The sequence below is a fragment of the Aedes albopictus genome, chromosome 2 (assembly GCF_035046485.1).
Source record: "Aedes albopictus strain Foshan chromosome 2, AalbF5, whole genome shotgun sequence".
Classification (NCBI taxonomy): Eukaryota; Metazoa; Arthropoda; class Insecta; order Diptera; family Culicidae; genus Aedes; species Aedes albopictus.
Genome location: NC_085137.1, coordinates 196,439,448 through 196,453,749, shown reverse-complemented (window position 1 = coordinate 196,453,749; position 14,302 = coordinate 196,439,448). Strand labels below are relative to the sequence as shown.

The 14,302-nt window shown below is 40.1% G+C and overlaps 1 protein-coding gene across 1 annotated transcript in view; it reads right to left on the bottom strand.

Annotated features, from left to right (window-relative positions):
- The window catches only part of LOC109425125 (protein yellow), a 79,040-nt gene extending 71,176 nt beyond the window's left edge, over positions 1-7,864 (bottom strand). The window contains exon 1 of the mRNA XM_019700322.3: positions 7,262-7,864. The gene's annotated coding sequence lies outside the window, so the exon portion shown is untranslated. The remainder of the gene's footprint in view (positions 1-7,261) is intronic.
- Positions 7,865-14,302: the final 6,438 nt, after the last annotated feature.

Genomic DNA, 14,302 nt, shown 5'->3' with positions numbered 1-14,302 from the left:
AATACAATTTTGTTTGACGACATGACTCCAAACTATTCCAGTATTGTTTGTGCTGAGTGGCAGCCCAGGTGTCAATCTGAAGCTTCACCCAACACTTGGATACCGGAATAGCTGGCTCAGGACCAATGAAGTCATGTGATGCTCCAGTGCGAGCTAACTCATCAGCCAATTCATTTCCAGCGATGGAAGAATGGCCAGGTACCCATACAAGGTGAACAGCGTTTGCTGAATTCAGCTCCTCGATTTGAGTTCGACAAGCGAGCAGAAGTAGGGTAAGAAATCAAACTTTGAACTAGTCAAATTGTAATCTTAATTTAAACCATTTCGAAATTCATTAAAACGACGTACTTTTTAGGCAAATATTGTCCCGAAAAAGATGTTAAACAGCTTTCCGTAATATAACCTGATAACATGGACTTTAAAAGCATTGAAAAAAGCGTTTTTGTCATGGAAAACAGGCAATTGAAAAATCACTGTGATTCCACCCATTTCCCCCCAGAGAAAGCACATTTTTTATGCACTCGTACAGCTCATGCATTGTATCACACGCAATATGTAAACACGTCAAATGAAAGCTTATTTATCGTAGAATCGACCAACCGAATAATATTCTGCATTATTTGTCATAAAATTATCAAACATAAGTAATTCTTTCTTGGAGAATGCTATCTTAAGTTGAACCATTTGTAATCTAAATTTGAACTAGTAAACGGGGGCGAGCTTCCAGTGTTGGCCTGCAGACTGCGCTAGTGGTTGCTTTGTTTACTCTAGGGGGATGAAAAATTCCAAATTTAGTTTCCAAGTTCCTGAAGAGTTTAGAACATTCTTAGCTGAAATTCCACTGCCTAATGAAAAATAATTATGGGAATTAGCAGATCCATGTGTTTTTCTATTGTTCAGCACGCAATTGGCTGTTGTGGGAGATGCTCAAGCTGCTGCCGCCAGTAGTTCAAATTAAGATTAAAATTGGTTCAAATTATGATTACGATGGTTCAAATTTAGATTAAAATCATTGTTGACGAATAATCGAATTTTTCAATGAAATTCGGTGCAAATACAAACTTTTTACCACTTAACACCTTATACCCGTGGCTTTCATGTACATACGATTTTGCCGTAGTAAATTATTTCCATGTGGAAGAAAAAATCACTCAAAATTTGCGCTACTTCGGAAAGCCGCAATTTCGTTCAACTTTTGATTACCTACCCTATATTACTTTGCTCATTAAGCGCTGATGAAGTGCTGATTGCACTCCGCACATAAGGGCAAAGATTTTGGCCTGAAAAACGGTGCAGTGTCTACCAAGTGAATAAGACTGATGCAGCCGACCTTCGAGAAGGGAGCCATCAGTGTAACATACGATGCCGTCTGAAATACTTCGATAACCAGATATCCACTCTTCCCGGGAAGGGAATTTGTCCTATATGTCCTATATGGAAAATTACAAGCAATTGTAAGATCACTTGCACCAAGGACAACTTTGTCCCAATTCACCAAAAGTGGAAACAACAAGGTGTGTGTTGAACTGCGGTTCACAGGAGTTTCCTCTAGTAAACCAAGTACCCATAGGCGGTAAGTGCAAGAAAGTGCTTCTTGTTTGAGATGAATGTGTAGTGGGGCAACGTCAAAGAGAACTTCGAGTGATGCCGTAGGAGTTGAAGAGAACGCTCCAGACATCGCCATTAAGCACATCCTTTGGAGATATTGTGCCTTGCAAGATAAATCCGCGAAACGCGTTTGTCTTCTTCTTTTCCATCAAGTTGCAAAAATATGACCGCACCACTATGAGCGGCCTGATGGTCAGAAAATCTGCATGCGGCGCTAATATCAAATCCACATGAGGCTGCGGCGATATAGCCGCGAGGAGATGCACGCGATACAGACGCAATGTGGAAATGGAAAAGATGGAGCCGCATCCCCCTGCAGCATCACTAAATAACATCCCGATTATTAAACACAAAGCCGACGAGGTGATGCGTATGCGTATAGTGAATCAATGTTGCGATAAATATCATTACGATTTCTTGCCACCTGAGTTGCCATTGTGTTAACTTTTGTTTCGACATGAACGGCCTGAAGGCTGCTGCGATGCTGCTGGGAGGATGACAGTATTTGTTCGATTTTGACATTGCGTCTGTATCGCGGTAATCTCCTCGCGGGCATATCGCCGCCGCCCAATGTGGATTTATTATGAGCGCCGCAATAGCCTAACTTTGATTGGACCGTTCTCATTTCACCCTTTTGCCACCACACAAGGCATCCATAGGCCAATATTGGACGAACAACAGTTGTGTAAATCCATCTGATATACTTGGGTTTTAAACCCCAAGTTGCACCAATGGTTCGCCGGCATTGCCCGAAGGCCATACAAGCTTTCTTGATTCTGAACTCAGCATGAGGTGTCCAGGAAAGCTTGGAATCAAGAATGACTCCAACGTACTTCACCTGTTCAGTCACATTGATTTCAGAATAAAAAAAACGCAAAGGTCGAACACCATTACGGTTTCGCTTTTTAGTGAAAAAACAATAAATGTTTTACTCGGACTTACCGAAAGGCCATATTGGCGACATCAACCCTCAACTACCTGAAGAGCGTTTTGCATCAGGTCGAAAAGGGTGCTGATGCACATACCGACTAACAATGTTAGGGGCCGTTCATAAACCACGTAGACTTTTTGGGGGGAGGGGGGGTCTAGGCAAAGTCTACGCTCCATACAAATTTTAAAATTTTTGTATGGACAAAAGTGTACGAGGGGGGAGGGGGGGCTGAGATGGCCAAATTTTGGTCTACGTGGTTTATGAACAGCCCCTTAGGTACCCAGCCAACCACATATCGTAAATCATTGTGTGGAAAAAATCGTATATTTTCATATATTGAATCAGAATTGTATAATAATATGTATATTTGTTGACAATGATTGCGTAAAATCGCATTTCATGCCAAATAAAATTTTAATTGCGATTTTGTTTCATATAGTCGTCTCCGATCATAAAAGGTGCGAGATACTATCGGTAGGATCGCACAGGATCGAATAGAATCGTGAAAAAAACATACATTCTTAGTGTCAAGCTGCAAGTTCGCTAGCATCGTATATATGATTTCTTTGAATCGTGGAAATCGTCGCTTCACATCATATATGAATCTGCTAAATCGAGCTTGCTACCTAAAGGTATGATAAAAATCGGTGAAATCGTAAACAACTATAACAATGTTGTATATTGATCGTTTGCGTCACGCTTGCGTCGTATACGAAGTGAATGAAATCGTGGAAATCGTATATTCATTTTTACAGTCGCATATGATTGTTACTGCACTTTTAATAGACGAATCTTAATCGTAAATGGTTTTGTTCACATAATTGTATGACGGAGAAAAAGAAAAAATGGTATTCATCACAAATTTGTATTTTTGTTGTTTTTGACACATTCCAACCATGGTAGCAATAATTTCAACCAAATATATAGGTTTTCATACTAGCAGATGGATGACTTACAATAAGTGATGTATAGATTCCAACAACGATGTGAATTCCGGGCCTCTTGCACGGCACCACTTTTGGTGCCGCTCAATGCACAACAACAACGCTCCCACCACAAGTCTCGCACCGTATCATGCTAATTTTTATTCGTTTCATGCCATTCACTTTGAACTCTCTATTTTCAACTTGGCAATATAGCCAATACAGATAACGCGCAGTTCTCAATCAAAGGACCTAAGTTCGATTCCCGCTGAACACCAATTGTTTTTTTTATTTGAAAATCTTGAGTCGTATATTGGTACTCGCAATCGTAATAAGATCATGCATAATCATATATTTAGACGGATAAAATCGGCGAAATCGTAGAAATTTTTCGAGAAATCGTAAATTATGTTGGATGGAATCGCAGTAATCGTATATATCCCTTTCGTGACGAACCAGCACAATTGTGCTGTTGACCGGTAGCAGTTTCGCATATTTCTTTCATCTGTGTAGACTTTGTTTTATGTGATGTAAACTGTTTCAATAATTCAGCCATTACTTATACTTGTTTGTGTGTAAACAAACTTTTGTTTATGTTGACTGTGAGATTTACCACAACAAGGTCAACAAAAAGTGGACAAAAACCGTAAAACATGAAAAAGTGTTGTCTGTTGCATAATTTTTATTTCCGATTTATCTAGGTAGTCAAAGTTAGAAATCGAAAGATAAAGAGTGGTTCTTTCAAATAAGGAAAAATAATTGTTGTTTTGTTGAGAAATCTAAGAGTTCTGGAGAGCCAAAGTTGAGCCAATTGTATGGAGATTTCAATTTTTTGCGCTCCGTCCCGAAAGGGATATGTTTCGATATGGCCTCCACTTCAGTATGTACACTGTGGTGCATATTTGATCGGAAAAACGCCGATTTTCATACAAAATGGCCAAGTTTGAGATGCTGTAACTATGGTTTGCTTTGATGGATTGAGCTCAATTTTTGACACGGAACTACAAATATGCTGTATTTTGTGTTGGTGTGCATCCACAAACACTCAATTTCCTAATCGCCGCTTGACGCAATGTCATGAAGAGCAGGGATGGGAACACTCACTTTCAAAGAGTTACACTCACTTGCAGTTTTCTCAGCTCAGAAGCGTGCAATCAATAAATGATGTATGGACGACTTTTGCCTTGTAGTTTTGCCTAAAACTTTGCCGAATAGAGTAGGGGTCGCACACGAATCCTAAAGTCGTATCAATGCTGTGAAAGTGACTCTCCACGAGGTGAGTGTAATTTACATTCACCTTGTGGAGAGTTGCCTTCTCAGCTCCCTCACGACTTCGGTATGCGTGGGCGACCCCTACTCTATTCGGCAAAGTTTTAGGCAAAACTACAAGGCAAAAGTCGTCCATACATCATTTATTGATTGCACGCTCCTGAGCTGAGAAAACTGCAAGTGAGTGTAACTCTTTGCAAGTGAGTGTTCCCATCCTTGATGAAGAGATATCGGTTTTTGGGCATTTGATGAATCCAATTGGAAATCATTGGAGATATACCATGACTTCGTGCGGCTTCCAATAGGCACGTTGTCAAAGGCATCTTCGATATCTAAGAAAACACCCAAGCAGGATTGCTTTTCAGCGAATGCCTTCTCGATATCGTAAACATCTTTGTGTAAAAGAGTCACAGTGGACTTTCCAGATTGGTAAGCATGTTGGTTCACATGAAGAGGCACATTGGCCAAATGAACATCACGAATGTGATGATCGACAATGCGTTCTAAGCATTTCAGAAGAAAAGAGGTCAAACTGATAGGCCTGAAACTCTTTGCTTCTTCATACGACGCCCGACCCACTATCGGAATAAACTTTACAGTAATATCCCGCCAGGGTTTGGGAATATACCCTGTAGCAAAACTGCAAACAAGTAGTTGTTTCAAAACACGTTTGAAATGATCAAATCCCTTCTGAAGCAAAATAGGATAAATCCCATCTGCCCCAGGAGATTTGAAAGGAGCAAAGCTATTGAGTGCCCATTCAATCGATTCTAAAGTTATGATACTCCGCGCCGAAGCTAAAGAATCATAACTACAAGAAAAGACATCAGGTTCATCCGAAGATGTAATATCCACACATCCGGGGAAGTGTGTACTGAATAAACATTCTAAAACTTCCTCATCAGAGGAAGTGAAATCACCATTTGGCAAACGAAGTTCGTTCACTTGAAAATCCTTAGATTTTGCAAGGATTTTGTTCAATCGACTGGCTTCACTCAGACTGGAAACATTTGTGCAAAGGTTTTTCCAGCCGGATCGTTCAGCAGACCGAAGAGCTTTCTGGTAGGCCTTGCGAGCCGACCTGAAAGCCTCCGATCCAGCAGAACGTCGTCTGTTTCAACTCTTTCTACATTGTTTCCTGAGCTTCGCCAGATCAGAGTTTCACCAAGGGGTTCCTCTTGTGTGTGGTCTTCACAGACCGCAGAGGGCAAGCCCCTTCAAAAGCTTCCATTATGAAGGCCGTTGTAGTATCAACGGCATTTAAATTACTTGGATTGTCAATGGATGGTGAGTATCCATGAAATTTGGCTGCAAACAAATCGGTAAAGAGATCCCAGTTGGTTGACCGGGGGTTCCTGAAACGCAAAGTTTGCGAAGTAACATTGACATGTTCAAACAAGATGTAGCGATGGTCACATAAAGTCCGATTTGAATGTGGTCTTCAACAAAGTTGTAACTGACAGAGTAGTCTAGGAGTACCAAAGGTCAACTAACACTCTAGGACACTTGGGGAAATTCTACGGTCAATTGAATGAAAATCGTCGATTTCCCACATAAGTAATTCCCCTACAAACTTTGAAGGGCTTGAACACTCTCAATTTTCAATCAAATCAGTTCATTTTTTTTGGAGAAGACTTAGAACCTGGTTACGAATCGAATAATCGGTTTTTGATCCCCACTAATGAATACGCCCCAAGCGAAAAGTCTCACTGTTGTAAATTCAGCCCGCAGTTATATTATAGTTTATATCGTGTTAAATATCACGCTTCCGGTTTATTTGTCCCGATGTCCACTCGCCTATGTGCTAACAAGAGGTACCGGAGGGTCAGCGGTATGTAGAAGTGAAAGATGATTCATGAGTTCGTTGCATTTTAGAACGAAAATAGCACCCATGAAGGTGACCAATGCCGGAGGATACGGTGGGCAGGGAATGTTGCAAGAATGCCGGACAGCAACATCATAAAATTTGTGTTTGTCACAGATCCGGCTTGTATAGATCGAGAGTGATCTCGCGAATATATAGCACGTTTTCGAGGTTTAAGTGATGCAGCATCAAACCGTAATGTGTAGCGTAGAATTGTTGACCCAGTCTTTTCTACGTAAAGATGTTATTTACACTAAATAGTGAATGAAACACACTGCTTCATGCTTCAGAGAACAGGCAGAAGGTAAAAATTCGTGTGTCCAAATTCTAACGCATACATACAGGCTGTATTTGCCTGTGCTTGCGCTCATTCAAATGCAAAAATGTGTTTCACTCACATCACATCACTGCTTTCGGTAGAAGCAGAAAAGCATAAACCGAAAAAAAAGTTCAAAACTGGTTATGGCCAGACCTTGTGTTATTTTGTAGTTATTATACTCGTACAGCACATAACGTTACATTTATGACTCAAAGGTTTGTTCACAGCAGAAGCCCAACGTGCTATACACCATGTACAAATCAAGCATCAAATTTCACCTCCCTCCATTCCATTATTCTTCCACGAAGCTCTTCTTCGTCCCAGAATTGTCATTCATTATCACCTACCTGCTCGGTTGATCCGACTGCACAACACAGATGGGCTTAACTGTTCCAAATAGCTGCTAATTGGAAATGCAATGAACCATTCAAGAAACGATGTCCGAACACTCTGCAAACCCAGTCAGCCAGCTTTTACATATGTTGAACAAAATGCAAACACAATGACGACTACTGTTGCAAGCTCAGCTCGCTCACTGCCGAATGCAATCAGTTGATCACAGTCGTCCACACGTAAAACAAATATTTACACGTTGCATGTCGTGCACAATCAATTATCACTCAAGCTATTAGCTCACTCTTATCAAACGGTTGCTTCGAAGATCATCGAAGCCTTCAACGAGACCTCCCGCCTAAACCATCAATTTCACTCACTCGTCAGGTAGAAAGTGTTCTTCCCGCGGGTTTGTTTTGATTTCGGTTTTCTGGAGGCTCGACTACTAGGGCACCTCACCTCTCAATAGGCTGGAGTGGGTGGAAACACGCGCGCGCGCCAAGCGATCTGCTCTCGTTGAACACCGAACGACAAATGAAATCACTGGAATGGAAAGTATTTTGTTTTCTTCTTTCCATCGTCCATCCTGCACCGCTGCGCTGCCGTCCGCCGTCACCATTTCCGCAAACCATTGCCGCCTTCTCACGGAGCTTCGGTGAACGAACGCCGCCACCACATCCATCCACTTCATTAGCCTATCTTCTCCGGCGCGGCGCTGGCATTGCCTGCCAGTGCCATGTGTCCGAGGCTCTGCTGGATCGTCGCGTCGTCTGCGTCTGGCTGGTAGGCTGACTGGCTGCGCGATCTTTCTCCTTTGCGCGAACTGTTTCTGCTGATGCGGTCTCCCAGCACGCAGACGCGCAGCACTGCAAATTCATGCGCGCACAGTGCTGGAGTGAGAACTTTTTACAAATTTAAGAATAGTTATAATTTTTGCTTCGTTTTTTGCTCGGGTAACCTTTGGTAATATGCGCGCTAGTATGGTACACGCTTGTATGGAAAAAATAAATCCTCGCTCCAGTCGACTTTTTAGATCCCATTTAGGTCCCATATGAACTGTACAAAATTTCAGCGCAATCGGTGAAACTATAATTTAGCGCAAGCGGTTCAAAGTTTTCATAGGATTTACTATGGGAAAAGTTACATTTTCAGATAAAAAATCCCAGAGTCCCTTGTCTCCTTAATTCAAATCGATCAATGTTTCTTGTAGAATAATCAATTATGAAACTTTCCTTCGAAGACCGCAAAACAATTGGATGCTTATGGAAAAAGTTATTGATTTATTACCAATTAGTGATCCAACGAACGGCTTTTTATTTTGTTTTATCAGCAGCACTGCTGCTGCCGTTGTTACATGGGGTGGCGGGAGGCATCACCACCCCCAGAAACAGCAGCAGCCAAGGCAGCAGCTACAGTGCTGCTAATAAAACAAAACAAAAAGCCGCTCATTGGATCACTAATCGGTAATAAATCAATAACTTTTTCCACAAGCATCCAATTGTTTTGCGGTCTTCGAAGGAAAGTTTCATAATTGATTATTCTACAAGAAACATTGATCGATTTGAATTAAGGAGACAAGGGACGACCTCTGGGATTTTTTATCTGAAAGTGTAACTTTTCCCATAGTAAATCCTATGAAAACTTTGAACCGCTTGCGCTAAATTATAGTTTCACCGATTGCGCTGAAATTTTGTACAGTTCATATGGAACCTAAATGGATTCTAAAAAGTCGACTGGAGCGAGGATTTGATATTTGTCCCATACTAATGCGCGCTCGAGATATCGGTATCTATACCTACACTGAGGCAAAACAACTTAGGAAGAACGTAAGATCCCCTTATGATTTGGCGACACTACGATTATTGTTGAAAGTCATACATTTCACTTATGATTGAAGAGGAGAAAAACCCATGTCCATTCACTTACCAATATCATAAGTTTCGCTTAAAAACATCATAGGATCAAAATTATAACTATCGTATGTTTGTTCTTATTGAGTTCATCTATTAATATGAATGGAAATCAAAATTACAAATTATGAATGTCATGTCGCAAAAGAAATAGTATTCGTATTCTAATCTATGTTTATTTTATGAATTAGTTCCTACTTCAATTCTATACTACTTTTTGTCATGTTTCTAGGTTCGCGTAAGTAAAATGATCGATCTCTCTCTATCGAATACTTGAAATAAAGCGACAAGGAGCGTGTTTGACTGTCTTTTCGTTTGAAAATGCAATTTTGCATGAGTGGCAAGCGTTCAGCGGTGGAAAAAGGGCAGATAAATCTGCTTCTTGTTACTTTTATCAAAACGTTAGGATCGATTAAGAGAGACCGATCGTTTTACTTACATAATTCCATTGTTGATTTGGAAACAGAATTTATGGATACTTGAGAATTTCAATCCTGTTGATTTTGTGTCCGGTAATTCTAAAAACAGGTCTGTGAGTATACAATGCCTTTTCGTCTATAAGACGCAGCTAACTGGAATCCATACCCTCACTGTTACATTTTTCATAGATTTCAATTATAACTTTTTCACAACCATGTCGTTTATAACAATCATAAGTTGTTGGTATGGAACGCGTGCACAACATCTATGAAATCAATAAGCGTGTTTTGAAACAGAAAAATCATTCGTTCATAAGTTGCGACTTTTGAAATTCCTAAGTGTTTTTGCCTCAGTGTAGCGTTCTTTCGCGATTTTTTCCCGGAAAGTTAATCAGTCGTTCTGTGATTAAGGTGGGCTAGTATCCATTGGCGTAGCTAGGATTTTATCCTGGAGGAAGCCCAGGGGGGGCTAACTTGAGATGAGTTTTGAGCGGGATGAGCGCCCGATATGTGAATATGCAAATCGGTATTGTAGTTTTGAGTAATCAAAATTACTTTTAGATTTGTTCATAGTTTCGTAAACTATTTATATGAGTACGAACAATTCCTCCACGATTTTTTTCAATAGCTTGCTTCAGTGATTCCATCATGGCTTCTTCCAGAAATTCAATCAAGAATTCATCTAGGGAATTCCACTAGACATTTTTTCGGGGATTTGTCCTGGGATATCTTTAGCGGTTCCTCCAGTAATTGTTCCAGTGCTTTTTTCGAGGATTCCTTCGGGAATTTCACCAGAGATCCTTTAAGGTATTTCTGCAGGTATTCAGAGATTTCTACAGGGATTTCTTCATATATGCCTTCCAGAATTCCACTAGAGATTGCTCCAATGATTACATCTGGAATAATTCGAAGTATTTCTGCAGGAATGTATTCCTGAAATAATTTTAGAAAATTTAACTTAAGAGATTATTAAAAAATACTCTAAGAATTGCTCCTGGAGTTCCTCCATGAATAGTTCCACGGAATTTCCCTAAGATTTTCCATAGAGATTTATTTAGGAATTCCTCCTGAGGTTCCTCCAGAAATTGTTTCAGGGATTCCTCCAGGTTTCTGTCCAAGAATTCCCCCAGGGATTCTTCCAAGTAATTCTCTAGAAATTCCTCTAAGGATGCCTCCTGGAATTCCTCAAGAGGTTTCTTAAGAATTACCCCAAGAATCCCTTCAGAAAGTCCTCCAGGAATTGATCTAGGAACTCCCATAGGAATTCCTTCAGAAATTACTACCGCAATTCTTTCAGGAATTCCTCCTGAAATTCCTCCAAAAATTCCTCTGGGAATGCCTCTAGAATTTCTTCAGAAATTTCTCCTGGAATTTCTTCAGAAGTTCCTCCAGTTATTGCTTCCAGAATTTCTCTCGAGATTCCTCCAGGAATTCTTCCAGGGATAGTTCCACGAAATTTCCCCAAAAATTCCTTTACAAATTTATCCAGGAATTCTTCCTGGGATTCCGCAAGGCATTTGTCCAGAACTTCCTACAGGAATTTGTCCAGAGCTTTTCAGGCATTCCTCCTGAGGTTCCTCCAGAAATTGCTTCAGAGATTCCTCCAGGGATTTTTCCAAGAATTTTCCCAGGGATTCTTCCAAGAATTTCTCTAGAAATTTCTCCAAGGATTCCTCTAGGAATTTTTCAAGAGGTTTATTCAGAAATTTCTCCTGAGAGTTTCTCCATGGACTCATCCCGCGATTTCTCTAGGAATTCATCTGGAGATTGCTGTGAGAGTTCTTCTAGAGGTCCCTCCCAGAATTGTTCTAAAACCTCCAACAGGAATTCATATAAGAATTTATCCAAATATTGCTCCAGGAATTAATCCAGGAATTTCTTCAGGGAATATTCAAGGAAATTTTCCAGTGTTTCCTCCAGGGATTTCTTAAGGAATTTTTCGGCATGTCTCCAGGAATTTATCCAGGCATTCCTCCAGAAGTACCTCCAGAAATTTCTAAAGGGGTACCTCCAGGAATTCCTCCGGAATTCCTTCAGAAATTACTACCGCAATTTCTCTAAGAGTTTATCTAGAAAATCCTCCAGGGATTCATTAATAAATTCCTTCCGGAGTTAGTACACGAATTATTCCCATTATTCTTCCTGTGATTTCTGCATGAATTCCTCCTGAGATTTCTATAGGAATTCCTTCAAATATTTTTTCAGGAATCCTCCAGGAAATCCTCAAGGGGTTCATTCAAAAATTTCCCCAGAAATTCTTTTCGAAATTTATTCAAGAATTATTCCAGGTATTCCTCCTAGCATTCTTCCAGGATTTCATCCAGGCATTTCTTCAGGGACTCCTCCAGGACTTCTACCACGAATTTCACCAGGAATTACCCCAGGTATTTCTTCAGGAATACCTCCGGGAATTTATTCAGGAATGGATCCAGGAATTCCTCCAGGAATTTCTTCGGAAATTCCTAAAGCAATCCCTTCTGGAATTCCTCCAGAAATCCTTCCAGGGTTTCCTCCAAGAATTAATCCAGGAATTTCTTATCTACGGTTTCTTCTACACATTCCTCCAGGAATTATTTCATGGATTCCTCCAAAAATTCCACCGATGATTGCTCCAGTAATTCTTTCAGAAATGCCTTCTGAAATTGCTGCTGGAATTCTTCCAGAAATTCCTCTGGAAATTTCTCCTGGAATCCATCAGAAATTCCTCTCAGAACTCCTCTAGGAATTTCTCTAGGAATTTCTTCAGAAATTTCTCCATCGATTCCTTTCAGAATTCCTCTAGAGATTCTTCCAGCAATTCATTGAAGGATTCCTCAAATAATTGATTAAGGGATTCCTCCTGGAATTCTTCCATGAATAGTTACATGGAATTTTCCCAAGATTACCTATAGAGATTTGTTCGGGAATTTCTGCTGGGATTCCGACTGGAACTTGTCCGGAAGTTCCTTCAGGGATTCCTCCAGGGTTCTTTCCAAGAATTTCTCTAAGAATTTTTCCAGGAAGAGGTTTCTTCAGAAATACCCCTTAAGAAAGTCCTCCAGGAATTTATATAGGTATTCCATCAGGAATTTCTATAGCAATTCCTTCAGAAATTACTACCGCAATTTCTCTAGGAAATTCTACAAGGGCTCCATAAGAAATTCCCCCAGAAATTCCTCTCGGAGTTTTTACAGGAATTATTCCAAGTATTCCTTCAGGGGTTCCTGCATGAATTCCTCCTGAGAATCCTCTAGGAATTCTTTCAAGGGTTTCTTCAGTAATCCTTCAGGAAATTCTCCAAAGATTCCTTCAGAAATTCTCCCAGCAATTTCTCTGGGAATTTATCTAGGAATTATTCCAGGTATTCCTCCAGGATTTCATCCAGGCATTTCTCCAGGGACTCCTTCGGGAGTTCCACCCCAGGGACTCCTCCAAGATTTACCCCAGGTATTTCTTTAGAAATTCCTACAGCATTCCTCCAGGAAATTCTACAGGAAATCCTTCAGAGATTGCTGCAGATATTCTTTCAGTAGATTCTTCAGGAAATTCTATAGGAATTTTTCCAAGGGATTCCTCCGAAAATTCTTGCAGGTTTCCTCCAGGAATTAATCCATGAATTTGAACTCCTCTAGAAATCCGTCCAGAGTTATTTCACGGATTCCTCCAGAAATTCCACCGGGAATTCCTCCAGGAAAATTCTCTTATGCTCCAGGCATTACTCCAGGAACTTCTCCAGGGATACATTCTTCAGAAAATTCTCCAGGATTTCCTCCAGAAATACATCTAGGGATTGCTGAGAAAATTTGCTTATGATTTCACAAAAAAATTGTGTCTACGACGCTTCGTTCTTGAGTTATGATTTTTTAAAGTAGGTGGTGTCTGTGGAAAATGTTTGTTTGCCACTGGAGTTTTCCGGAAAATTATGCGACCCTGATTTTTTTTTCAGTTTAGTTTTTGTTCATAAATATATGAACCCTTCCTATGAAAAAAAAATTCATCAACCTTCAGAACCTTCGTACCAATTTGTACGATGATAAAAAACATCTCCCAATGCTCCAGGCACTAGTCCAGGAACTTTTCCAGGGATTCCGCTTGGAATTTGTCCATAAGGTTCTCCAGGATTTCTTCCAGAAATACATCTAGGAATTCCTCCTGTGATTTCTCGAAGAATTCCTCCAGGAATGCATCCAGAAATTCCTCCAAGGCTTCATCTAAAAAATTTTCTAGCAATTTTACAGGGATTTCTGATACGAATTCTTCAGATTATTTTTCCTGAAATTCCTCGCATATGCTCTTCGGATTCCTCCAGGTATACTTTCAGAAATTTCTCCAGGGATTCCTGCAGGAATTGCTCCGAGAATTCCTGTAATGATTTCTTCCGAAATTTCGCTCGAGATTTTTTTTTAAATATTCAGCGGTTAGTTCAAAAATTTCAGTAATCCGTTCACAATCTTTTTCAGGGATTCACCCCAGGGTTGTTTTTAGGATTACTTGAAGATTTTTTCGAATAATTTGAAGTATTTCTAGAGGAATTCCTCTAGCGATTTGTATTGGAATTCTTTTAGGAAATTTTAGTGGGACACAGAAGCCAAAAAATTCTCTAAGAAGTCATCCAAGAAATTCTTTCACAATTATCTAAGAGAAATCTTTAAGAAGTCCAATCATGAATACCTTTAAGATTACCATTGCAGCACCAGCTTTTATATATATTAAAACTTCCTCAATGACCATTTTAATTTGTGCATTG